Raw genomic sequence first — 27,572 nt, 5'->3', positions numbered from 1 at the left:
ATGGTGTGCCTTCTTCAGGTAGGGAATGAGTCCTTACCCCAAGTGAAGGACTTTAAATACCTTGGGGTCTTGTTCATGAGTGAGGGGACAATGGAGCAGGAGATTGGTCAGAGAATTGGAGAAGCGGGTGCAGTATTACATGCAATTTATCGCACCTTGGTGACGAAAAGAGAACTGAGCCAGAAGGCAAAGCTCTCAATCTACCGGTTAGTTTCCGTTCCTACCCTCATCTATGGTCATGAAGGCTGGGTCATGACTGAAAGAACGAGATCCAGGGTACAAGCAGCCAAAATGGGTTTCCTCAGGAAGGTGGTTGGCATCTCCCATAGAGATAAGTGAGGAGCTGGGAGTAGAGCCGCTGCTCCTTCACGTCAAAAGGAGCCAGTTGAGGTGGTTTGGGAATCTGGTAAGGATACCTCCTGGGCGCCTTCCTAGGGAGGTGTTCCAAGCACGTCCAGCTGGAAGGAGGCCTCGGGGAAGACCCAGGACTAGTTGGAGGGATTGTATCTCCAACCTGGCCTGGGAACGCCTCGGGATCCACCAATCGGAGCTGGTGGATATAGCTTGGTAAAGGGAAGTTTGGGGTCCCCTGCTGGAGCTGCTGCCTCCGCGACCCAATACCGGATAAGCAGATGAAGATGGATGGATGGACGGAAACTTTCATTCAAAAAGAAGCAAAACTAGAGAAACATGAAAATAATACATTTCATTAAATACTGTAGAAGTATGTGTATTGTGCCAGTTTATTAGGTAGACCTATAATGCAGTTTATTTAACAGTCAATGAAACGTATCTTCGTGAATGTCCTAATCTTCAGTGTTTCTATTATTTTGTCCACCCCATTTATATAATTGATAAATAAGGTTAGGCTAAATATCATTAACAACTCTCTAAAATCTATATGTATCTATCTATAAACAAGGAGACAAACACTAAAGTACAGCAGCTGCATTCATTTCCTCCTGTGCATTTGTTGCAATTATATAGAAATAATTAATTTAGTAATGATGCCATAATTAACAAATGTCATAAATCTGGTGACTGTAACTAGATATGTAATGCCTCCCAAGACATAGTACAGTGCTCACCCTATCTTGCAGGGTTCGACATTTTGGTAAATACTCTTATATTAAGAGTTGGACGAGAAGGTCAACACCGCTCTTATATGTTTAATATGAATCTACATCCAGTAGACAGTTAGCCTAGCTTAGCATAAACACTGGAAACAGGGAAATAACTAGCCTGGCTCGCGGAAGCTAACAAAGGTGGCTACCAGCACTGCCTACCTACAGCTCACTTATTCACACATTATTTCTCATTTGTTTAATCTGAGAAAAAAAAAACGATGGACTATTTCTTGGCCAGTAACAGTGACTTCCTGGAGTCTTAATTGGTTGCCTTACCTGCTCCCAGACACAAATTAGTCTGGGAAATGACCCCCCTGTAAACCTTTTTTTTTACGTGCAGATTTTGTTATCTTTGGAGAGAGCCCCTGTTTCCAGTCTTTATGCTAGCCTAGGCTAACTGTCTCCTGGCTTCATATTTAATGGAGTTATTGAGATGGTGTCTGGTATGAGAGTGGCAGCCTATCAAATGTATGCATCTAACTCCGTCAAAAAAGACAGTTTACCCAAAATGTCAAACTATTCCTTTAAAGTGGCACGTCATTATATTGTTCTTAGATACACTAAGAAATATCATCACTTGGACTGTCAAACATAATTACCTTTACAAAACATGACAGATGCTTTAGTAGACTTTCTAGCAATTCTGATTGATGCAAAAAAAGTATCTAAATTAATATTTCTGTCTTCACGTTTATTGTCAACAGAAGTTTATCCTTTGTTAAAGGGCACATTTTCTTTTTTCCATTTTTTGTTGCAAGATAAAATTAAAGGGCTCAAACAAATGGCAAAATAAAGTTACTTAGGTTTTTCTATCGCATGAGCAACATCCAAAAGAGCTTTGAAATTACGCCGGACTCTTCTTGCTTATGCAGTGTTGTATCCAGCAGAAGGGGGGCTGTATAAATTTAACGCCTATGCAGGTAACATCCGCACCACCCAGCCCACTGTCCCCGCAGCCTTTTAGTGGGGATGTCATGTTTGCTTCCTTGGGATCAACACAGCAAACCCTACTTACAATCTGAGCATATTCAGGCCAGTGGAAGATAACAGGATTGCACATGAGACCTGTGTTAATGTCTTCTGAAGGGCATTGGGATAAATAGGCACTTGTCTCAGCTGTGAAGGGAGGGTGGGGGTCGGGTGGAGGAAAAATGGGGACTTGGGATTGGAGATAGCCTGGCTCTTCCAGGCAGATGGCCTCCCCAGCTACAATGCAGCTGAATCCCTCGCGCCACCCCTCCTTTCTTCACCCAACTTTGGCGCCTTATTCCCTCTCATTTTGTTTTGTATGAAGGCCAATGTCCTTATTTATGATTTTTTTTCTGTTCAATGTGTGCGCTTAGAGACTCCAGTGGTGGTGAAGTTGCCATGACTTTCATTAAAGACGAGGCCGAATGAAATATGGATGTGCAGGGAGTGAATTAGAGTGATGGAATGGGCCAAATATTGCCTTCGTGGTGTCTCGGCAATACTGTCTTGAGGGGATAGATACTCAGGCCTGAGGAAAGTTAAAAACCCTCTCCAAGTTCAGCACATTCATCAGCAGGCCACAGAAGTTTGCCTCCATGCAATTTTGATGACTGTTGTGCTACTGAGTATTTTGGCGCATGACGAAAAACTAGAATCAGTGGGAATATCCGTGACCTTTATCTGTGATGATTGTTTGACCTTAATAACAGGATTCTAGCAGCTTCAGTGTTACTTCAACAAATCTTGTATCTGACATTCAAATATCAGCGGTGCTTAAAATGCAATTTGCTTTTAATGGTTTAATGAAATGAGGCAGAACAATTAAAGGTATAGTACTTCATAAAATGTATTTGTGTCACACATAATAATTATAGAATAGTGTAGGAAAACCCCTTAATGATGGAGGACAAAACTTAAGTTCATATAGATTAATAAAAAACCCTTCTACTTGACATATGTCAATGCTTGGCAACAAAGGAATAAAAACAAAACTGACATTTTATTTAAAAACTACTGACAGAACATTAATTATACTAAACATGAAATACAACAAGCTGCCTGGCATCTTCCTCAGTTGTATTTAAATATTATATCGCATCAGAAAGTATAAATTACATATCTCAGCCTGCAGATTAAACACAATCCATCAATCCATCCTGAAATAATAACATGTTTTTTTTGCAAATACCGTACAAATGGAAGATCAAAAGTATTATTTCTGCACACTAAATAATTGGCAAATGACGCCAAGCTGTCACAACACCAAGTTAGATCCACTTGGTCCCAGCTTGTTGTCATGCTGTATAAATGAAATTCAGCAGAGTTGACAATATAAATTCAGTTCATTCAACTCAAAATAATCCCAAATAGGCCTTCGCGTGGAAAGATTGCAATGTGGAGTGAGGCTACTTTTTGGTGTGTCTTACAGTAAAATGTAAAATGAGAATTAATCCCCCCCCACCTCCCCACCATCCTTGTTGTCTTGTTTTAAGATTACCACTCATAGTTCTCCTTTCAAGGACTTTCCACATTAAGATTGATCAAGTGTAGCCTCTAAATCTAATTTGGGTCACATACATATTGATAGAGATGTTGAAGGTGTTTGCCTTTACTGCAGTTTATACATGGTCTGCTTCTGCGGAGCAACTTTAGCAGTACCAAAAGTGCATTCTTGTCGCGGTGGGTAGGTATTGTGGGGAGGGCAGGCTGAAGTGGGAAAAGAAAGCTTAATTGAACAAAGTAATGAGTAGTTCTTATTTCCATTGGGGATGTGCCAGTGAGATTGCTGGACAGTTTATCTGTGATAAATAAATGCTTTAGGAACTAATTAGCTTTTAGGCCCTCAGGGGAGGGGGGTGTTGAGTGTCCGAGTGTGTGCGTGTGTATGTGTGTGTGTCTGTATATTGCCATATCTTCAAGTCAACACTAGTCCACTTCCTGTTCTTTCTCACTCCACCCCCTCACTCACACATATACAAAAGCAACATCCATGGAGCTACTAAACAAACTACAAATAAACTGACTAAATGCACGGAAATGATAATTGATTTCTTCTTTAAGTGAAGATCATGTTGTAAGATTATGCATGGTTATCCTTCTCTCTCCATGATGACTGTTATAACAGACTAGATTGTGTTACCTTTGGATAGATCATGCTGTTTTCTCTAGTTTTCAGTCTTTGTGCTAAAATAAGCTAAGCAGCTTCTGGCTACAGCCTCATATTGAACAGGCATATTTGAGGGTCTTCCCATCTAAGGCTACGTTCAGACTCAGGCAAAAGTGGCCCAAATCAGATTTTTTTGGGTCAAGTGACCAGGTCAGACTTCTTCAGAAGTAGTGTGAACACTCAAATCTTGCCCAGATCTGATTTTTTCAAATCACAGGTCTGATTTTTTTTTATGCGGCCGCAGTGTGAACAACAAATACAGAAAATCAACATTTGTCACAATTATGCACCGGCGGTAGTTAGCCCTAGACAGAGACAGTAAAATTAAAAACTTGACAAGGCCGACAAAATGGTGAAAAGTGATGGAGCAAGTCAATGGAGGGAGAGTGTGGTGTTTGACCTAATTAGTGTATGGGTTAGCCAGCGTGCGGTAACCTGCCCCCATTGCCTGCCAATACAGCCCAACTTTGACACGTTTCCGCACAGAGATGGGTTGCCTAAATTGAGTGTCCTGCCGTAGGAGTCTTTAGGAGAGGCGCTGACAGAGATAACCAAAAGTTGCCCTCGACATCTAAAAGGTTTGAATAAACATGCGTCTCTGTGACGCTATTCACACTACTCCTGGTTTCGTCTCTGCATCCACACAGACCTCTGTAGTGAATTTACAGACATAACCCAGCAAAAGGCCAAAATAGCCAATTTGGCTCTCTTTCTCTTTATTCTTCTCCTCCTCAGCACCTGCTCATTAATGTCACGGCTGCCATTACACAAACATGTTGAAATAAAAGTGAAAATGCTTAATTTCTCCATAACCTCCCTAACTTTAGTGCAACAGCGTGCTACGTCTGATTGTTATCTTTCTTTTGCGCATGCGGGTCAGTTCAAAACCGGTTTACACTGGAATTTGATATAGGCCACATTTTAAAAGGTAATGTGAACAGCCAAACAAAATAATCCAAATGAAGCATTAAGACTTGAAGTGTGAAAGTAGCCTAACTCAGCCAAATTGTCAAACTATTCCTTTAATGCTACTTTTGCAAATCCTAAATTAACAAGAATTATAAATCAGAGAATCGAATCACGCAACACATTAATCATTTCATCTGACTGGTTGATCTGAAGTGATAAATCTACCAAATAATCTTGTCTAGTCTAATCTTGACTACACTTCAGTGGCTTATGTGCAGCAATCACATGTCACATGAATTTCACCTATCACACTATTTAGGGCCCCTTTTCTAAATCAGTGTTTGGCTGTTGGAAGATGTATGCTGCAGCCTGTTCTGATAAGTGCATATCTGCTAGTGGGACCACATTGAAGAGTCAGAGGTTGGTCGTATCTCAGTCTCTGGGAAGACGTTCCATCTGGGCGTCAAGGTCTGGGGTCCCCATGGCGACGCACAAGATCAAGCCATCATTTACTGATTGACTGTTGCCTCCTTGAACTCCTTTAGTGGCAATAATTAAACAGCACCATTATGTTTGACATGTGTCCTGGTACTTTACATTTTCCGATTATTAAGGTATTAGTGATAGTTGAGTAGGTTTAATTGCATATAAAATATACCATACAATAGTCACATTGAAAATGAATAAAAACAACTTCTCATGAGTGTAATTAATGAATACATTTAAAAAAATACAAGCTCTATCTTTTAGGAAATTTCTCTTACTGCTTACCAAATGCTCAATTCCAAAATACTCTTCCCTGTTGCACTGTTCAAGCATCTTTACTAAATGTGTTAACTTTTGGGGATTCCTATGTCTTAGCCTAATTGCAACCTTTAAAGAATAAATATTTGAACAGTGATACAATAACTCCTAATGGGAGTAAATTGCAAAATGTCCCAATTGTCAATGACAGTGATGGGCACACTCGTTTGATTAAGGGTCGATGTTCCACAGACATAACCAGCTACACTAAATCATCCTTTATAAATTGTTGTCAAAGGTTTCCGAAAAGGTATATGGCGACTGAGAAACTTTGTTGAAGACAAAGATGAAGGCCATACAAACTTTTCAGTTATACTACTATAGTATACTACTATACTATATAGTATACTACTACTATACCCCACCCCTGCAGTCATTGTCGAAGTGTCCTTGGGCAAGACACTGAACCCCAAGTTGCCCCCGGTGCTGCGCATCGGAGTGTGAATGTGTGTGAATGTTTATCTGATGAGCAGGTGGCACCTTGTACGGCAGCCCCGGCCACAGTGTATGAATGTGTGTGAATGGTGAATGTTTCCTGTAGATGTAAAAGCGCTTTGAGCAGTTGTTAAGACTGGAAAAGCGCTATATAAATACAGCACATTTACATTTACATTTACATTTACTGTAAATAGCTCTTTGTGCAGTGAAGGAATCTGCTTTTGTTAATCTATTAAGTAAAAAACACACTCTACAGCATGTGCCTTGGTCAAACAATTAAGATGGCTACTATGAGTTTGTTTCTAAGCATACAGAGGAGAGATTGTGAAAGGGTACAACCACAATAGAAGCATGAATATCAAAGCACAGAAGAATTCCTCACTAGTAATGTGAAGCAGTGTAATCCTCGTGCCTCTCTGCGCTCCTTTCTTTTCTACTGACGATAATTACAGTTTTTGTTGGACGGCTTTCAAGGATTTATCTCCTTTTTGTAATAATGGCTTTGTGAAGCTTTTAAACCCCAAAAGTTTAATTTGTTGGTTCTGTGTGGCCACTGTAAGTTTTTAATTTTCCATACTTTTGTTTGAAATACCTTTAAGTTGTGATGTGAAATTCTTCTTGAAGTTCTGACAAATACCTTTAGTAAATATATATATACTGTATATTATCAACACGTTAAATTGATACAATATTTCCACAGGTCCGATGCTTCTCTAAATATAGAATAAAACACACAATGTTCTTTTATTAATCAAGCACATGGAGTACACTTTAGGTTTGTCCTGCGGTCAATTGCTTTGTGCAATTTGATTGGGTCAATTCAAAATCCACTCACTCTCAACAAGTTCTCCAAAATACATTTTTTGTAATTGCCCTGCTCTATACATTTGTTAGCAACTCTATCCCAAGCATGTAGGCTGGGCGGCCTGCTCTAAAATAAAACATCACATATAAACCAAAGAAAGCACTTAAGTACAACAAGCCATCTGGGTTTAAATCAAAGAAAGCTCCCTGCCACCAAACCTTTGTTGGGACAGCTTTTTAAAATGTCCTCTATGTTGCAATTTGGGGACAATGTCTGACAGTCCACCGAGTGTATCCCCTCATTCAAAGCGTAGTCTTTATAACCACGCTGGGTTTTATTCTGACCGAGCCACCTGTGAGGCCCGTCAGAACTTGAGCCCACAGGGGCAGAGCTGGGCTTCATTACTGCATTGCTGGTTCTGGCCCACTTCTCCCCGTGCTCGATCTCTCTGCCTCTCTTTTCTTCAGTACCTTGCAGGCATCGTACAGAAATGAGAGCCGGCTGCTTAGTCCTCCACATCACTCCATGGCTACAATTTGTCATTTTTCACACGAGATGAAGCCTTTTATGAAACGAAATGAGTTTCCCTAAAATGAAGCGCCACAAAAGCTCCGTGATTAATTTGCTTGTTAGGCTATTGCAGCTGTCACCTGTGGAAGACATCTGGACAGCAGATTGACTAATGCCAGCAGTTGGGCTGAAACACGGCACTCTCTCTCATAACCTACCCTACAGTCAGCCTTTCAGTGGGCTTTTAAAGGCACTACTCACTGTTTGAAATAGCCTCTTTCTGATGGGCAATTAATAAGCATTACTTGAGATTGACATGGTAATTAGGTGCATTAATGTGGTCATAAGAGGCTTTGTATGAGGGGGGGCTGGAGTGAACTGATGAGGGGTGGGCAGTAGATGTTAGGAAACTAAAAATGAGCTTTGCGACCTCACTTAAAAACTAATTGTCCATTTGATTACCACCACTTTTTTGACAGTAATTTTGTCAAAAATGGCACGGCTTTAAGATTATGTACTACTTAATCACGTGAATCATTTCTGCTCAACGCAGTGTATATAAGTATAGAGCTTTTGTGATGTGTTTTAAGAATGCCATCATTATAACATTGCTAATGCACATTGTGTTGTGCATATGTACTATGTGCACGCAAGAGCATTTTGGGGGAAGGGAAATTAGGTACATGTAAAAGTCAGACTTTGGTTGTGTGAGGCAAAAATCCCTTACAATTCCATAATATGATGACTCCTTATAATAACAAAGCTTGCACTAGAGAAAATACATATTGTTATTATCCAGAGGCAATCTAAAATCTAAAAATAATTCAAGTTTACTGAGGGGATTAAAGAGAATTAGTGTTCTAATTAGTTTTTCATTTTTGCTGGAATGAAGCCCTTTGTTCTCTCCAAATGATGCAGAGTTGTTAGTTTGTCCTGACAAATGTACCTTCCTCTTTTTTTACAACCTGGATCTCATTTTTGCAAGTTTTTACATCATTCCTTTTGGGAACATTTTATACAGCAGCTTAAAAATGGATGTAGCAAAATGTATAATATTAGCAGTGAATCAAAAGACTTGCTACTGTCAATTTCACTGGGAATCCCCTCCTATTCTGCAGCTCTGTCCACATTTCAGCCATTTGCAGCTCACTGTTTTAGTTTGACATCTTAACGAACCAAAGAAATGTTCATAAAAAGTGTGTCCTCTAACCTTCATTTTTCTCTCAACACTTTATGATGAATATATTTACACTCCAAACTCAAAAGGTTTCATTTTCTTCCTCTGTGTGAGTTGTTGGAGGTCTTGGAGGCCATCACAAAGCCATGATGGGGAGCACAGGCTTATTTTTTAATAACTGAGGAATTAGGGGGTAGCAATGGTTTATTTGTGTATCCTGTGTAATGAGGAAACATTTCTATGAAAACTGAAGCTTTGTTGGCATAACTGGTGTTCAGTAAATTTAAAAACACAACACAATACACTGAGATTTGCAGACTACAGTTTCATCAAGCTATTTTGAATGGTGTCGGATGGAACCTATATTATTACTGTAACCAATTATTTTCGCCATATAACTGACATTCCTGCGCAAGAGACAGAGAGAGAGGCAGCATATAAAGGACCCTGCTTCTGTAACAATAAACTGCATTGCAATGACAACATCACTGAAAGACATAACAGAATGCTTAACATACACAGAGCTACACTCACTTCAAATAATAGACACATTATGTGCTTATTGGCCACACAAAATAAAACTGAAAATAATCTTCAGGCCTGGTTTTAGTCAACCGTTTGGTCAAACATGGATGTCTGCCATACAGTGCAGAATCCATACTCATACAGGCTTACTTACACTTACATTTACCATTTATCGTCAATATGCAGATAGAGTTCAGTTTCTTATGCAGGAACTCAAGACAGGTTCGCTTATACAGTAATCATTGCCAGTTTTGATTGTGGGAATTTTCAAATTGCACAGACAAATTAATGAGTTGAAAAAATGTAAATTCTGATTTCGCAAAAAAAATGTATGCTTAGCTGAGGGGAAAAAAATGGTCCATGGTTAAAAGTAAAATGTGACAAAGTGTAAAAGAAACAGATGTAACAGATGTAACTTAACATTCACTGAATTGACAAAAAATTGCAGCAGGGAAAAACCTTAGATCTGGGTGGAGCAACAAGGAGACTTTTTTCAAATGAATACATGAAACAAACGTGCCATATTTTAATTACATAATCTTGTTGTGCTGTCCTCTACTGCAATGGTTTAATGAAACCTGAGTATTAGCGCCATCAGCTGTTTATCTAGATGCAATTAGCAGTATTCAAAGCAGTCAGTGTGCTTACTAAAATGTCTTTAATTATTAAATGTGCTGTTGATGGACATTACTCTCCCACTATGGAAAACACAAGGAAATGGAGGAGTTGTTCGCCACTGCAAAAAACTTAAAGCTGTTTGTGGATGGTGGGGTACAGTTCCAGTGACATCTAGAATACAAAAAAATCCCCATTAAGTTATTATACACACGTAAAAAAGATTTGTTTATCCTAAGTGTAACAATTTTAATGACACCCACAGGATGCGTGTATTGTATTGTTTCCTATTAGCGTAAAATGGTTAACTAGCACAAGAAAACACAGCATCATCCCTCATGTCAAAGAGAGCAAAACAAATGCTGCCTGATTTCAGGACAGGTGCAACAGCCTCTCCAGTCACTGGGATTAAGAGTTAATGTTAACCAGAAACAAGTGTTGAGATTTCATCTGCATCCTTTGGCTTTAAATTGTACTGAATCATACAATGGGTGAAATTTTAATGAACAATTAGTCAATATCAACAATGTTTCATTTCCGGCATTGTTCAGGTGCTGCCAGAATTCCGTTAGATGTCCCTCATTTCAGCCAGATGTCTGTTACCTTCTAATTTCTTTGTGTTGGCATTTTAAACTCTAGTCAATTTATAGTCGAGGACTGCTCGAAGACTGCTCCTTAGACCTCTGCAGCTAGCTAGAGTATCTGTTGATAAAATAAAAGAATTAAATAATATTATATATATATATATATATATATATATAATGTATATTATAAAATAAAAAAACATAGCACAAAAATGTGTGATTAATTGAGATGATTTTCGAGTTAACTATGACATTAATGCGATTAATTGCGATTAAATATTTCAGTTGTTTGACAGCACTAGTCTAAAGAAATTCCAATAAACCAAAGCATGTTTTTCTCCCATTCTGGAGATGCTGTGTTGATTACCCAGATCATCCTCCGCAGCGCTGTAGAGGAAGGTCTGGCAATGCAAGACTACTAAACAATCTGAAGGGCTTACAAAGAAAAGAACATTTATAAGGAGGCTCTAAGTGTCCTTAAAGGTCAGTGACGCCCAACCGTCTGTATACTGGAGTTACCTTTCTACGGTAGATGCTATGCTATCAAATCTTATGCTGTGTCCCAATTCCTTACTACATTCAGCCTGTACACAATGTGTGATTTGTAATCGCCATACTATACTGTTTTTTCAGTTAGTATACTAGAAATCAACATACTTAAGGTGGGTTTGCCAAGCCAGCATATTAAACTCTGCTTTAAGTTTGTTGCGGCTGCTGGATACCAGATACAGGAGACAAAATGCGCTCCAAGTCATATAATCAGTCCACACCTTACCATGGCTGTCCTTACAAAACCTAAACTACAAGGGGAATGAAGGACATTGTTCAGTGTAAATGCACTTAACTCCTCGGCTAAACTTCTGCTGCATCCCTAGCTATAGCCTCAAAGTCATTTTAGACAGGACTGACAGACTAATCTTGCCCCTCTCAGGCACTCAGTGAAATGACGCCTCCTCCTAAGACTTCAGATCCCAGCCTGACTGCCTCTCTGTTCTAATATCTCTCCTCTCATAACAGCACAACCAGAAACACAAACACACTGTGGCATATTGCCATGACGCTGGTGTTTTTAAGATCAAATGCCCGCCACATAAAAGCAGCATTTCCAGCCAAAACACACACACACAAACACACACACACACACACACACACGCACACACATTTGGCACTACAATGGCTGTTGCAGGGCTATTTCAATAATCCCCAGCATGTATGCTTAATGGTGAGGGCCCAACAGGAAATGATCGGCAAATGAAACGAAGCAGCAGGTTATTACGTACCACTCTGGTGTCAGCCCAGGCCTCCCCACCATTAATTTTATTGTAACTCATTTCTGTGGCCAGAGTGGAGCAGGATTTAATGTTTCCATTCTCCACTCCTGTTCTGCATGACAAATTGTTTTAATAAACATATACTGGGTCATAATAAAGTAATAATAATCCTACCAGTCACCTTATATCACTGCAGTTAAATTTTCCCATAAGCCAACAGTGGTTACAATGACAATTACATGGTAGCCAATCCTCAGCAAGGCAAACACAATGGGCAGATTTAATAAAGTTTGTAAATATGATTAGTGGGCTGTCGTGTTATTGGAGTCTAGTATTTACATTTCTCTTCGGGCCTTTTTACAGTACCGGATCAGCATTGAATAAAGCTTTCGCTCCCTTTCCTTCCTGCTCTCTTTCTTCTTCCAGGAGGCCTCCCCTCGCTCCCCTTCACAACTTAATGAAAAACATTGTTGACCGTTAATATTCCACGGATCAATCACCATTTTTAATTTTGCAGATAAATGTGCTATTGTGAAACCTTCAAAGGTCTCTCCCACCTTGCGTATGTGCATGCATGCACACTGTATTTGTGTGTGTGTGTGTGTGTGTGCGTGTGTGTGGTTTGTTTTTATAGTGAAAGGGGAGTGTGTTCATGTAATGGCTCATGGTTATTTGCGGGTGCAATTTTATGCTACAATTCAATCATTGCCTAAATTTGTTTTTAGCTCCTGAAGTCATTGCTTTCACCTGCAGTTTACTCAAGACACAAACATTGACATTACACACAAAAAATCAGCATGCTTTTATGTTTTTTTAAACACAGTAGGGTTGCAGCAACCCTTTGAACTTGTACAAATAATTGAAGTACCTCCTGATACTGTACAACATTATCATCTACTAATTAAAACAGTCACCAAAGTAAATATTGGACCCATTTTTCACAAGCCATATACAGTCCCTGACAAAAATCTTGTCGCTTATCTATTTTGTAGAAACACCTGCTATTAACCTGACTTTTAATTAATCAATTGGTGTAAGAAATAGCTCATATGAAAAGCTAAAACCCTCCCAAATGATGTTCAATGCACTGAAATAAATTAGTTTCACTCAAAAAAGATTTGTTATTTAAACAAGACAGAAAGGTCAAATTTTGGCAAGACAAAAGTTTTGTCGCCTATACATAAATTGAACAAATTTACTACAAATGCTAAAATATGTCAGCAAATTAAATAGTGGTGCTGTGAGATTCAAATTTAATATCGTATGACTTCCATTAGCTTGAAGGACTGCATCCATGGGGTTTGGCATAGATTCATATAATGTATTGATGAAGTCATCAGGAATAGCTAGGAAAGCAGTCTTGCATGCCTCTCAGAGTTCATCAATATTCTTTGGTTTGGTCTTCCATGCTTCCTCTTTCATCCTACCCCACATATGCACAATGTTCATGTCTGGTGACTGGGCCGGCCAATCCTGGAGCATCTTGATCTTCTTCGCCTTGAGGAACTTTGAAGTGGAGATGGAAGTATGCAATGGAGCACCATCCTGCTGCAGAATTTGGCCTCTTTTATGGTTGGGAATATAAGAGGTAGCTAAGATTTCTTGGTATTTGAGACTATTGATGTTGCCTTCCACCCTGCAGATCTCTCGCACACCCCCATACTGGATGTTACCCCAGACCATGATTTTTCCGCCACCAAACTTCACTGTTTTCTGGGTGAATCTTGGATCCATGCGGGCTCCAGTAGGTCTCCTGCAATATTTGCGGCAACTGTGGTGTAATTCAACAGAAGATTCATCTGAAAAATCCACTTTCTTCCACTTCTCCAGCGTCCATCCTTTTAGCACGCTGTGGGCCTTGGCAAATGCCAAACGGTTTTTCAATTGTCTTTTGTTTAGTGCTGGCTTCTGGGCACTGATTCGACCATGGAGGCCATTTCGAGACAGAATCCGACAAACCGTTCTGGTTGACACAGGGACTTCAGGTGACCAGGTCTCGTGGAGCTTTGCTGCAGTAGAAAATGGGCTGGCCTTGGATTTTCAAGCCAACAAACGGTCCTCTCGAGCAGTTGTCTTGCGGGGTCTGCTTGACCTGGGCTTGTCAAAAACATCTCCAGTGTCTTCAAATGTTTTCTTAATCCTCTGTACTTGACGCTGAGACACATTGAAGGCGTCTGCCACATCAGCAGTGGATCTGGTCTTCAGCCTCTTGATAATCAAAACTTTAGTCTCAGGGTGAATCTTAGGCCTGTTTGCAGATGTCTAGTTGCAGTTGATGTGAAGGTCTAGTGTACTGGGGTTGTTTTTATACACACCTGAGACCTAATTGATCCATTATTAGTCACAGGTGAAGCTCATAAGACAAGGCAACAACATTTATGTCTTTGCAAAAATTGACTCAATGGGCTTTACCAAGCTGTGAATATTAGAATACTTTTTGACAGTTTCGTTTTGCACTGAAACATTATTACAAAAGCTGTTGGGATTAAAATGAGCCATTTCTTGTAAATAAATCTTGATTAGAAATATATTTCAGCGGCACTTCAGGTCAATTTGTACACAAGCGACAAGACTTTTGTCAGGGACTGTATCTACAGAACTTTACGACATTAAAATGACTTTTTTCAGAAGGACACATCAGGAGAAAATGTATTTTGTTTAAGACCTCTTTTCTGTCTTTGGCAACACGTTCATGAACGCCCTAACAAAACTAATCTCTGTGATGCTAAATATGTCTTTTAACTATGTAAATATCTAACTTTAGTAAAAGATCACATTAATGAATTATTTAAATATAACTTTTCATCCATCCACACGACGTTCACTACACATTCATATGAGGCCACGCCCCTTTAGGAGACAGTCAGTGTGTACTGTTTCATACCATTGGCGCTGCTTTAAATGCACTATATCTAGTACAGAGAATCTTTGCAACATGACTTAGTACATAAATACAGATTTTCGTTTGTTTGTTTATGTTTGTATATGAGGTTTGTTTACGGGAGGCTATGTGCATATATTTATCTAATTCCCATTGTTTGATATCTCCTAGGGAACTATATGTAGTCTGTTTAAATTTGTATGACAGTATGCTGTTATTGTGAGATGCTTGCTTTTATACACTTTGGGAATTGGTTTAATTTGTTGTTGATTAATTTTTCTGAAAATATTTCCAGCTGTCCACATACATTTTGCCTTCTAAGGTGTTATTCAGCATACTCTTATGGCAAAAGCTCTCAGTGAACAAGAACATATGTATTAGATGTAACAGTAATTCTTAGATTTCAATATTGTTCTGTCCAGTAGAGTAGTTCTTTATTAACTGTGTTTTATTTAAACATCAGAAACCAAGACCCATATTAGCAGTATGAACAACCAAGACACCCAATTGTCTACAACAAAAGGACACAATTACATCTGCAATACTGCTACATCAAGACTGTTTCCCCCCAAAATTGCAACAAATCCTCCAAATTAAATGACAAAATACATTTGTCCAGGCGTTCAAGGAGGACACATACTGTACAGAAGAAGCGTTTCCTGATCTGACACCCCATCGACAGAACAACGTCTTTTGTTTGTGCTGTTTCAAATCACTGTTTAAAAAAAATCTGTTATAATATAATGGTAAGGTTAGGGTTGGGTTAGGTTTAGGGAAACATGGAAACATTACATTATCAGGAAACAAACAGCAGTCTCCCGTGTTTAAGTGTGACGTTTGGCTGACCCATCCATTGACCCCATTGTCAATGTCACTTTACTTCTTTCTTTGCCCCTTCACAATCACTGCTACAGCTGCTAGAGGGCTTTTCACTTAAATGTAAACATACCGGTATGTGGTTTTGGGGAGCTGATCTCTGAAGGGACCGTGCAGAATCAGAATCCAAATCAGAATACTTTCTTGATGCCCTTGGGGAAGTTTTTTAGCTGTAGTTGCTCACAGCACATTCAAGGAACAAAAGCACAGTAAAAAAAGAGCAAGTATATAAAGTAAATAAAGTAACATAGCAACAATAATAAATGAATAAAAACATTAAGTAAGTTAGATTAAGTCACAAGTAAGATTGGGTTAAAAAAAGTTTGTTTCAAATGGATTGTACATATTCTGTTGTAGTCTAGTGTCAACATAAATACAGTACAGACATGAATAAGTACAGTGTGAGTATAAGTAGCAGCAGTGGATGAATAAATAACACCTTTGTACATGTAGCTGATAAATAATTGCACCAAGTTATTATTGTACATAATTGTCCAAGAATATTGAGATGTGATGTGGAGATCCTTGCTGTGATACCAGTTTGACGCCAAGCGTGTAACACTCAGAGGGAGGAGTTATATAGTTTGATGGCCACAGGCAGGAACGACCTCATGTGGCGCTCTGTGGTGCATCATGGGTGTCTAAGTCTGTCGCGGAAGGTGCTCCTCGAGTGTATTTGGGTGCTGTGGTTTCTCTTGGGGGGAGTTTGTGAAAATGGCTTAAAACTACAACATACAACATGTTTGCATATAACTGTCAAAGACCTCTAGCGTCCATGTGAATTATGAAACATGTGGCGCATGCGTCTTCTCCATTTTTGCATCAGTAAATCTGTGATTGATACCGTGGTCTATTTAGGAAAGTCGTGAACGTGCACTTATCCCAGCTATCTACACCTAGCTTGACATAGCTTCACCTGTTCATCCTGGCTTGCCAAACGTGCAACCGATTAAGCCGCAATGAGCGGATCACACTAAGTCAAGCTGCACTTTTTTTGCTTATCCTGGATATCTTTATTTTACTTTTGTGCAATAGGCCCCAGGTCTGTGACCTCCAGATTCCCTGCGTTTTCTGTTTTTTTTTCCCTGTCAGTCTTTCCCTGTGTCTCCTCTCCTGTGTGTGGTGTGTGTGTGGTATGTGTGACTTCATCTGCAGGGGCGTGGTGCAGCTGGCTTTATTAATCACACCTGACTACTATCACAATCAACAACAGTCCAAGAAACCCAGCTCTCCAGTCACTCTTCGCCAGATTTTTTTTTTCCGCTCATCATGTGGTAAACTCCTCAGGCCTTCATTTTCAGTGTTTCAGTCTCTAGTGAGAAATCTTAGTTTTGGAATTTGTCGTTCCGCTGGAAGTAACTATGTCTCTCTCATCTGCGGCACCTATCTAATCTCATCCACTGCCATTGCCTGCCACGCTCCCTCACCACCTGTAAACCTCCGCCTCCATCAGGATTGTCTCCACACTCCACACTCACTCTCGGACTTAATTCCACCAAGAGTCAATAAACGATCTTTAACTTAAACATCGAGTCTGTGTTCTGAATCTGCTTTTGGGGTCCACTCTAGAGCTTACTGTAACAAATAGTGGGGTCAGATCAGAAAATGGTTAAATGAATCATTTTTGTAACAGTGATTTGTAACAATGTTTTCCTGCTGTATTTTGTCATTTAGTTTAGAAGACTTGTTTACAACAGTATGATGTTTCAGCTAGATAGGCATGTTTGTGTATGTGTTTTCTTGACTCTTACAATAGATATTGCCGTGCAGTATCAGTCTTGTCTGAATATGTGATGGGGCTAAAAAGTGTGGTGGTCTGATCCACTGTGAAGTTGTTGGTTGGAGTTTTCTTTGTGTTGTATATAGGCCTGCCTATCACAGCTCAAAGCAGCACCACTAATTGTTGTCAAACGTCACTCAAATTTCGCTGGACACCCTCAGCAATCATATCGGGAGAGAGAGAAAAACAACTCTTTGCCCATCATTCAAATGGGAGTCTTACTCCTGCTGGTAGCCTTTAGTAGCCTCAATTTTTCACACATACCACCGACCCATCTAAAAACCAAAGTGACATTAAAGGGCGCTCTTCTAACACATACATGGCATTGACAGTTGAATGAAATATTTATTTATGAAATCTAAAAACATGTATTCACCCTTGACACTAGATTCTGGGAACATTGACTTCTAAAGCACCTCTCCACCAGCAGAGCCTGGCCCTCCAGTGAGTCAATTATGATGGCTTAAAGGAATGTCTGCCTCTCTCTTCAAGTGTCTACTGGTCCTAATTTTTCATTCCAGACTCTTTTCATCTGATTCTGTGCTGAAAAAATGAAAATAGTCAAGGCCAGTTCTTTTTAACCTGCATGAGAAACTGAAGTCAAGATTGACATATAAGGATTTTTGATGTAGTCACTTCAGGGCTGATTCCTCCATGGCTTTTCTGTGGTTGGATCACATTTGAGTCATTCAAAGTATAGTTAGGTGATTGTGATCTCATCCAGATGCATTGGACTCTTTTTAAGGTTCTGATTATTTTAGGTCTCAAATTAATGCTTGTATTATTTTTCCCACAGGTCTTATCCAATTTATTCTAACTGTGATAATATTTGAGTGGCACAGGCGCTTTGGGCTTCCAGTGGGTTTTGCTCTCATCACAAAGACTTTCAAAAAGGAAGCACAGCATTTACAAGTTAATTAATATTCCTGTAATTGTAGTTAATGCTGGCTGCCCAGTGCAGTGTTGGCTTCCTTTTTATTGTCTTGTTTTTACTTTGCAATTTTTGACAGTGGAAAATAGAGTGGAAGTGTGATTACCATCTCAAGCAATTTTTCATTGGTTTGTCTTGTGATATACAGTATGTGTAAGTATGCAGAGGCAAGCCACAGTATTATTTAGAGGGCAGACTGGAGGGGACATACAGCATGTCAGAGACTTGCTGGGATTTCAAATAGTAAGATATTGCATTTCTGACACAAGTTGATGTTGGTTTTGTGGAATCTCTGAAACAAATATGTGCATTTGTTTTTCTCCTGCTAATTTGTCAGTTACGTCTTATTCAAGAAACCTCTTGGCCCCTTGTTTAGATGTGGGCATTTTTCTAAAATCCTTTATCAGCACAGATAGTCCATAGAATAGCCAACACAGGAGACGGATTCTCATTTTACTTTGCAGCTCTTCAGCAGTTGTTGACTAGATTAGCCATCAGATTTTACATTGGCCATGTTAGTTTTAGCACCATGAACCCTTGGTGCTCACTTCACTATACTGTATCACACTAGTCTACATTCTTGATATAGACTAGACAGCTAGCTAGACTATCTGTTCAATCTGAGTTTTGTCTCGCGTTTTTATAAGGGCTCTGTGTGGAGCTTAGTGCCGCCCATGACAAGTGTGACTGGTTTTAAGAAATTCCAATAAACCAGAAAATGTTTTTCTTCCATCCCACAATTCTGCGTGGACTCGCCAGACCCTCTCCTCAGGTCCGCAGCATTGTGAAGGAAGGTCTGGCAAAGCAAGACTATCATCACACCTACATAGACTCTTTTGGATTGGTCACTGTTTTGGAGGAGCCCTGTTGCCCAGGTAGCATCATCCTGGATGATGCTGCACTGCAGCAATCAAAAAGTGGGAAATGATTGGCCACCTTCCCCGTGGATAGCAGGAAATAAGAAGATTCTACCTCTGGAAGCTGAAAAGTATTCTGACAGAGATCCTCTGCATGAAATTACCCAGTTCTTTCATTAGACACAGAATAAACTCAACACTTCCCATTTAATCTGCAGGACTTTAAACTCAGCATCTTGACATTCATGAAAAGAAGCGGAGGAGAGAGGCTTTAGAGACCTCCCTGAAGGGCAAGCATGAAGAGAGGCAACCAGAGATGGTAATGTAGCTGTGAAAGGGGGTGTGCAGAGGTACTTGAGGCAGTTGAGAACTCATTTCAGACCCAATCCTAACCCTCTATGTCACTCAGTCATCTCTCCTTACTACTCAATACTAAGGACCTGTGTGTCTCTCTGTCTGACACTCTATGTAACTCTTCATTATCCTCCAGCCAAATTCAACACAGCCCCCTCCCTCGCTCTACAGTGATGCAGCGGTGAGGGCCCTCTTTGTCAGCCCAGAGTCAAACAAGCTGCCCCCACCGTGTGCTTTCCAACATGGCTGGAATGTTTTCCTGTTAGTTTAAGTCTCATCTCAACTAATTAATATTTTTGCTTATAGCTGCTGTAGTTCCCGTGGGAGGCCTCTTAATTAATCATTTATAAATCTACACAGCCTCCCAGTTTATTAGTCTCTGCCTTTGGCGTTGGCTGACTGCATTGGGAAACCGCAAATGATTAGTTACAGGAATGAAAGCTTTTTTTCCTCCCTCTCTCCCTCCCTTGTTTGCAACTGATTAGGGCCTCCACAGCCCTGCTCTGCACTTTAATTCATTCGGAGCACCTGACACATTATTCACTCTCCACCCTCTCTGATCCTCTGCCTATTGTTTGTACCAATGTTTTTCCTCAGCTGCTTTGAGGCATGGTGATCAGTTAAGGCTCACTCTCAGCTCGGTCATGACAAAAGCCACAGCACCAAACATGGAAGAGGGGAATTATAACGCTGAATGAGATCACTCGACCACAGGCTGAGCCTGGGCTGGGCCGCCATGGAGACAGGGTGATTTCTGGTCATCCTTTTGGAATTGGGTTGAGGGCAGGGCTGGTGACGGAAGCAAAATGCATTCACAATTAATTCCTTAGAGCTGAGGACTTCAAGCCATGTCGCAGCAGTAAAGCTGTCAGGCTTTTATTGGAAAAGAGGCAATATTTCCATCAGTTCAACAGAAAAATAAATTAATTGAATCAACTAAAAGCAGCGTGGGAGGTTTTCATAATGTCTTTGCACTCTCAAGGAAGAACGCCTCATGCAACAGGGTTCCTTCATCCAATTAGACCTCTGCTGGCTCACACCAGCCTCGCTCTGCTCAACATTCCATCTTATCGCTGCCTTTTTATCCCTTTTATCATCAAAGTGACTGCACTTACTTTGGCATATAGGTAAAGCTAGCAAAGCCCTCCTAAAGAGATGGACTAATTACATTACAAGAGTCATACTGTGCAGATCTGTGCCTGCTTCACATCCACCAGTGGTGGTTGATCCTAATGTTGAAATGATAGGAAAGTGGATGTTCAGTAACAAACTAGATTGCAAAGGAAACATGGCATTCAATGTATATTAATATACTAATGGCAAAAGCAGACCCTCTATCTGTAATAATGACTCCATTAGCAGTTTTTCTAGAAGGCCTCAGATCTCTGTCCAAATATGGCATATCTAGTTTGCACCTAACTGGACATTTGGGGAGCTCATAGCAGAGTTATTTGTTAATCAGCACAGTTGCACACTTTTCTCACAGATAACACAGGCAGAAAAACATAATCATACAAGAGTGGGGAGGGAGGGAGAGGGGCTTCACAGGCAAGGTAATTACATTCACATTTGTATACATAGTGATAGCAAATGTGTGGCGGTTTTGTCTGCATAAAGACCAATTACTTTTTTTGAAATATGTTGCAATTTCCTTTTTTCCCCCAATAGCGATGGATCTATTACCAATGCCTAGGAGACTAACTAGATCAAAGGAAAGAATTGTCTTGAGCATTAGAAGTAGACGTACGATACAGTGCTTTTCTTGATGGTGTCATCATTCCTAAATGAAAATATTTAATAAGAAAGCATCTGCGATTATACATTCTCATAGGAATATCAGTATATAGGAATATATCAGTATACTCATGAATTTATTTGAGTAAGATTGGAAAATTAGCAAAAAATTATGAGATGAAAAGCAATACTATTGATGAACAGTCTATGAATGATTAAGTCAGAAATTAAACAGTGAACAATTTAGTTGGAAAACATGTCACTTGTTTTAATTTTGATTCTTGGGTTCAGAATCTCTGTGAAACATTGCATTATTTAAGGTGCTCAGAACTTATGTACATCATGTTTCTGTGACAGATTGCATAACCTGAACCTGAACTAATCATCCATTTTGTAAACCATCTATCTTGTTCACAGGTTTAACAGTAGAGTGACATGCACTGAACACACATATGGTAGACAGACAACCTCAGTATAGAGTTTGCAATGCACCCAACAAACCTGCATGTGTTTGGACAGTGGAAAACCTAGAGGAAACCCACGCTACACAGGAAGTACATACAAACTCCACAATAAAAGTTTACAACCGAGACTCTTAAGGACAGCACTGGGCACTGTGGGGATTTTGGTGTAGTGGCCACTGTTGGAATTGCAAGTCACTTGATGTCATAGAGTCCAAAAAGGCATTTTCCCATGACATTACAGTGAATGTGTTTTTCTGAGCATCACTAAATACTATTACAATTAGAGCTATAGGTCTAATAAAATGTTTTTGTCAAAAAAGCAGGTGCACAGAATAAATAAAATTATTTGGGTGTTTGACCTTGTTACATCAGATGATTATGTACTGTGTGTTTAAGGCCATGGCTTATAAGTAACGGAAACACACAGCAGCTAATACTCCAGAGAATGTACGATTTGTGTGGTACTGCACAGAGGGTAACAGCAGCATACAAACTGGTAATTAAATTATTTTAATTGAACTTAATCAACACCTCTTTTGGACACAAAGTTGACAAAAATGTAATGTTATGAGCTTAAAAACAGTTATTGCAAGGATACTTGCACACAATATTTATATATTTGCTTTCAAATGTATCCACCCCGAATATTTACTGTAGTCCCATGTTGGATTCACTGTAACAGATTGCTTTAAAAATACTGGATATTTTGTAGTGTATCGTTTTCCATTAATACAGTGGAATACTGTAGTTTAATACTGTAAATTCTGATGAACAAAATATTAACATTTATTATTAATATATATTAACATATATAAATATTATTTTTTTTACAACAAGCTACCTATAATCTTATGGTATAATGTAGTATTTTCTTTTCTTTTTCAGTTAACTTTAAATCAGACTTTATCTTCGGTCCGTCTTATAGTTCATCTGAGCAAAATCAAAAATTGAATGAAATTATTAATAGGCCTACACATCAGTGTTTTTATTTGAGATTGAGGACACAATAACAAGAAGATGAAGAATTATTTTTCATCCGGACTCTTAAACTGACCGCACCAAACTGCATGGAGCACATGAGGCATCACCTGCTGCTTTCCTCACTGTTCTCTCGTCAACTGCGCAGCACACCCTACATCCTGTCCCTGTGGCTTTCTTAAGAAGGTAAATATAATCTTATAAAAGTCAGCTTGATGCTAATGTGATTTAGTGTTGGATTAACATTTTATTGACTGTTTTGCCAAAAACATTTACTCAAAAGTAGGCCTACGTGCTGCACGCTAGCATACGTTCTACTCTCATTTAGCAACTATGTGGGCAAAAGTTTAGCTTTCTGTTGAAGCACATCACTTAAATTATCAATAAATTGGCTTGGGCATTAGATTTGTTGTCAGATCTAATTAAGGTGGGCTACCAGGTTCTATTTTACCATGTGTTGTTTTATTTTTTCAAGTAAAACGGTTTACGGGAGTTTAGAGGGAGAAGCTTGTTATGCAGGTTGATGCAAAAAGCTAAAAAAGTAGCTTCAAATGTGCACTAATGTAATATGCAGTAGCTAATTGTTAGTTGACTGGTTGTTGATTTAATGATTTCTTTTCTTGAGAGAGTTTTTTAAAGATTATTTTGCTGTGCATATGCATAGCCTGCTTCCTCTGGGCACCCATCTTAATTAAGGAATGGGGCTGTTTAGACTGGCCATGTCACTCTCTGTTGTGTGTGTCCTTTGCTAACTGCTCTTCTTGACTTGACAGTAGACACCATGGTTGAGGAGCCTGAAATACAGTCTTTAAAAATGATCTATATGTTGAACTTTGCCAAAGATAAAGTTTCCCAAAGAGTTTCCTAATGCCACCCTCAAGTCAAAGTTTTAATATATACTGTAATAATGGCCACAGCTGATCTGTTATCTTGAATCATGAATGTTTTGTTTCTCATAAATAGCTTAAAAAAATTAGATAATTTTCTCATAATTATGATACACAAGGGTCATTATCATAAAAAGACATCTTACTTTTTTATTAAATTACTGTGATAGGATTCCACATTAAATGCAAATGATCTTTACTTACCATACTTACCATCTTATATGCTTTCTCTATTATTACATTTTAGTTGCCTCATTGGAATTAATCCTGAGAGGGGAAGAAAGACCAGCCAGGGGAAGGTGGCCACTCTACTAAAAAATGTGATGGACTTTGAGTGGTGCTTTATAGTTCACTTCATCTGTCTCAGATGTCCAGGTTCATTTTTGGACCCAGCATTGTTGAGGCCCAGTTTGATATGTTTAATTGTTATTGTTAATGGAATGTGTTTAATTTAGTTAGCTTTTACTTAGCTTTCTTAGTTGCTGTGCATTTGATGCAGTGACTTTAAGCCAACGGTTGTCTTTGGGTGGAAGGAAGGAAAAAAACTAGCAGTCCGGTTAAATGAAGCAGAATTTGCTGGTAATTTGCAACCTATGCTTTGCAAACAGTCAAAACCAGACCTATTGTGACCTGGGGAGGAAAATACAAAGTTTAATGAATGTAATATTAGCCATCACTTGTCATAGTTCAAGTATAAATTCTGACAACCAAGTAGTAATGGTGTTTTTATGGATTTTGTAGATACTGAAAATATTCAGCTTTAATAAATGCCTAATGTTGTAAGGCCATCTCTTGTCTGAGCCATTTCTGTGACAGAAATATTTTCATTTGTTATTATTATCATTTCAGGTTTTTTCATTTTTAAATCAGAAAATCAGAATTACTTTATTGATCCCCGAAGGGAAATTCTGTGTTGCAGTTGCACAATTTGTACAAATATCAAGTAGAAATATAAAGAAATACAAGGTGTGTAGATATGTACAATATTTACATAGTTAAAGGAACGATATGATACGGTATTTGTATGTAAATTCATGTAAATAAATGTAAAACTTTTAAATCATTAGTTTATATCACTGTGAAGATCACATTCTACAGTTGTGTTAATGGGGAATACTGTATGAACAGTAAAATAACAGTATAATTGCAACCAAAGAACTAACAGTATAATACTGTAATGTTTATTTTCCACACAGCACAGTACTGTAATACTTTTACAGAACTAAACTGTTGTTGTAGATCATAGTAGGTACACTGTAGAATAACAGTTTCAATCTGGCAATTGTAGCTGCCAGTAGTTTAGTGTAATTTAACAGGAAATTGTGTTACAGTGTTGGTCAGACTGTTAAATTGGCCAGAAATAATCTAACAGCAACTGGTGGGTTTGCAAACACAGAAATCTCTTAAAGCCAGATGATAATAAGGAAAAAGACTCCTCTATTCTTACAGTTATTCTCTAGTCTTGAAAACCCCTAAAAGTTAACATTGGATTGGGCCATTGTGGTTGTCTTCAAAGCTAAAATAACTTTGAAATAGCATATTGTTTTCAGCTGAAGTGTAACACAGAGCCTTAGGGCAGGTCTTTTATTCTTGCATTGTTGTTTTGATTAGATTTTATTTTTCAAAATTGCACAACACAGCGCAGACTTTTGCACACAACTAGAATAACTAAAAGCAATATCCTTTGGAGTGCTGCTTTCTTTGTGTACTTATACCCACCTTCTCCATTAATTCTTGCTTTGTATTCCATCTCTTCATTGCTTTGTTGAACACCTAAATTAAAACAGGTGAAATATTGAAATGTGTTTTATGAATGATGCTGCTTGTTGCCTTTGACTTGTTCATGCAATAATGACACTCTTATCACTCCTGGGAGCTATTTGGTTGTGAAATTGCTGCACCACAAACCTGAAACATTAGAAGCCATTATGTGTTTTGGAGGCTATATTCAGTGTGTTGTAATTCTGTTTGAACATTGATAAGAATTAAACCTGTTTTCATGAAGAAAGTTCATCATTGTCTGACTACAAGAGTAAAAGGTAACTGCCATAATGGTGTAACTGAAATGATCAAAGCCAACATCAACAGCGCAGCATATTTATTGGGTAAAACTGGTAATCTTTTTTTTAGGATGTATAAATAATATTAAGGGTACAAGACATATAAACTGATTATTATCACCCCATAATATATAAAGAAGTAATTGAAATGATTAAAATCAATAAAATCAATAAAAATATATCAATACTCCTAATTGTGGGATCATAGTGCCAACTGCTAACATTTTCAACAGTATTCTCTACAACACAACCTGTTGTGTTGCTCATGTTAAACATTAGATCTTTGTAGGTCTAAATGAAACGATATGAGCGAATGACCGATGGCAGTACCAGTTGTGACAGAAGTTAATCTGGCTGCACTGAGCTCTGTTTTGCTTGTTTCGGCGGTCTTCATTTGTGTTCCAGCTGCAGAGTCAACAAACACTTCAGGTGGTTTAAATAAACCTAATTACAGATTAAACAGGAGTATGACTGAAATAAGAATGACAACATAAACATTTGAATGATTTAGTGATGTTGGCAGTATTTAAAACAGGCATCTATATAACCACCTACCTTGTCATAAATTAATTCAATAACAGGCTACAACATGGATTACGTGTATTTAGATCTGTTTATATTTCAATACAGCCTGTAAGTAAAACATAAGATATGTATAAGGTTTTGCACCCAGCTTAACACAGCGTGGAGACAGATGTGGCTAAATGTGCATCCGCTCAGATTAAGTTGTGATACATCTGTAGGCATTTAAAATAAAAATGTAATTAAAACTGCAACAGTGTTGGACGGGCCCTCGCTAACCTGTGCGCGTCTGGGTTACTGGCAGACGGCGCTCCTTGCGACCGTGCAGTTGCGCGTCACTCAGACACTGCAAATCATCACCAATGAAGATGACTCTATGTCATACAGTTCATTATCTGTGGAAGGGGGCGTGGTAAAATCCCAAGGGGGGCGGGTCAAACCATCATAAATTAATAAGAACTCTGCTGAGTTCAGTGACACAAGACTGTACCTTAAACGGCTCAAAAGTTACGGATGAGGCGTGGCCTGAATGAGTGGGCGTGGTTAAAGTATAGGAAGAGGCTCAGTATCACAAGTAGACCACACATTCTAAGTTTCATGTAAATCAGATGATGTTTGTCATATAAGGCTGATTTCCTGTTGCCAGTTGGTGACGCTATCTCCAAAAGTCCATATTGGCCTGTATATGTCCTCAGGCCTGGACTCTTGGTGATTGGGGGAAATTGCAAGCAGATGCGACAACGTACACTGTAGTTACAGCCACTTTCTCTTTCATCTTTGCAGATGGGATTAATGCTCTAGGAAAAGTTAGAAAAAGTAGATTTGCCATATATTGCAATGTGGCTAATTAATAAAAAACTTCTAACAGTGCCATGTAATGGCTGATTCACTCAAAAGTTGAAATTTATGATCAAGCCCATATTTGGAACAACTGTGTCATGTTTCAACGTGATCGGAATAAATCTGGACCAGATACGCAACTTCCTCTTTCAACAGCCGGCGACAGGAAGTAGACTTGCACATTTTTTGCACCATCAAAATTCTTTTGATAACTTTTGTAATGACGGTCCACCGAGTCTAAAAGCAAAGTTGTGTGTAAATGGCAGTCACACTTTGGGAGAAGTTAAAAAAAAGGAAGTTTGAAATTTAGGGAACCAAAACAATGCCTTTCGAAGGCTGATTAACAGCAAATGTGGAACACAGCCTCATTGGCCCACAAGAAACAACTGTGTTAAGTTTTGTGTCCATAGCAACAGCCATTGCCTAGATACAGCCGTTCCTGTTTCAACAGCAACCTACGGGAAGTTAGTCCTCTATAACTTGCACATTGTGTAAGCTATCAAAACT

General features: G+C 38.9%; 1 long non-coding RNA gene across 2 annotated transcripts; it reads left to right on the top strand.

Moving 5' to 3' along the window:
• The first annotated feature begins 4,534 nt into the window (after positions 1-4,534).
• On the top strand, positions 4,535-27,572 carry LOC116692715 (uncharacterized). Of its 2 annotated transcripts, XR_004332761.1 has the most exons (4): positions 4,535-4,678; positions 23,257-23,266; positions 27,413-27,417; positions 27,562-27,572. It is a non-coding gene; the product is annotated as an uncharacterized LOC116692715 (long non-coding RNA). The 2 variants fall into 2 exon arrangements; XR_004332764.1 differs by lacking the exon at positions 27,413-27,417.

The sequence above is a fragment of the Etheostoma spectabile genome, chromosome 1 (assembly GCF_008692095.1).
Source record: "Etheostoma spectabile isolate EspeVRDwgs_2016 chromosome 1, UIUC_Espe_1.0, whole genome shotgun sequence".
NCBI lineage: Eukaryota > Metazoa > Chordata > Actinopteri > Perciformes > Percidae > Etheostoma > Etheostoma spectabile.
This window is presented reverse-complemented; position numbering and strand designations above follow the sequence as displayed.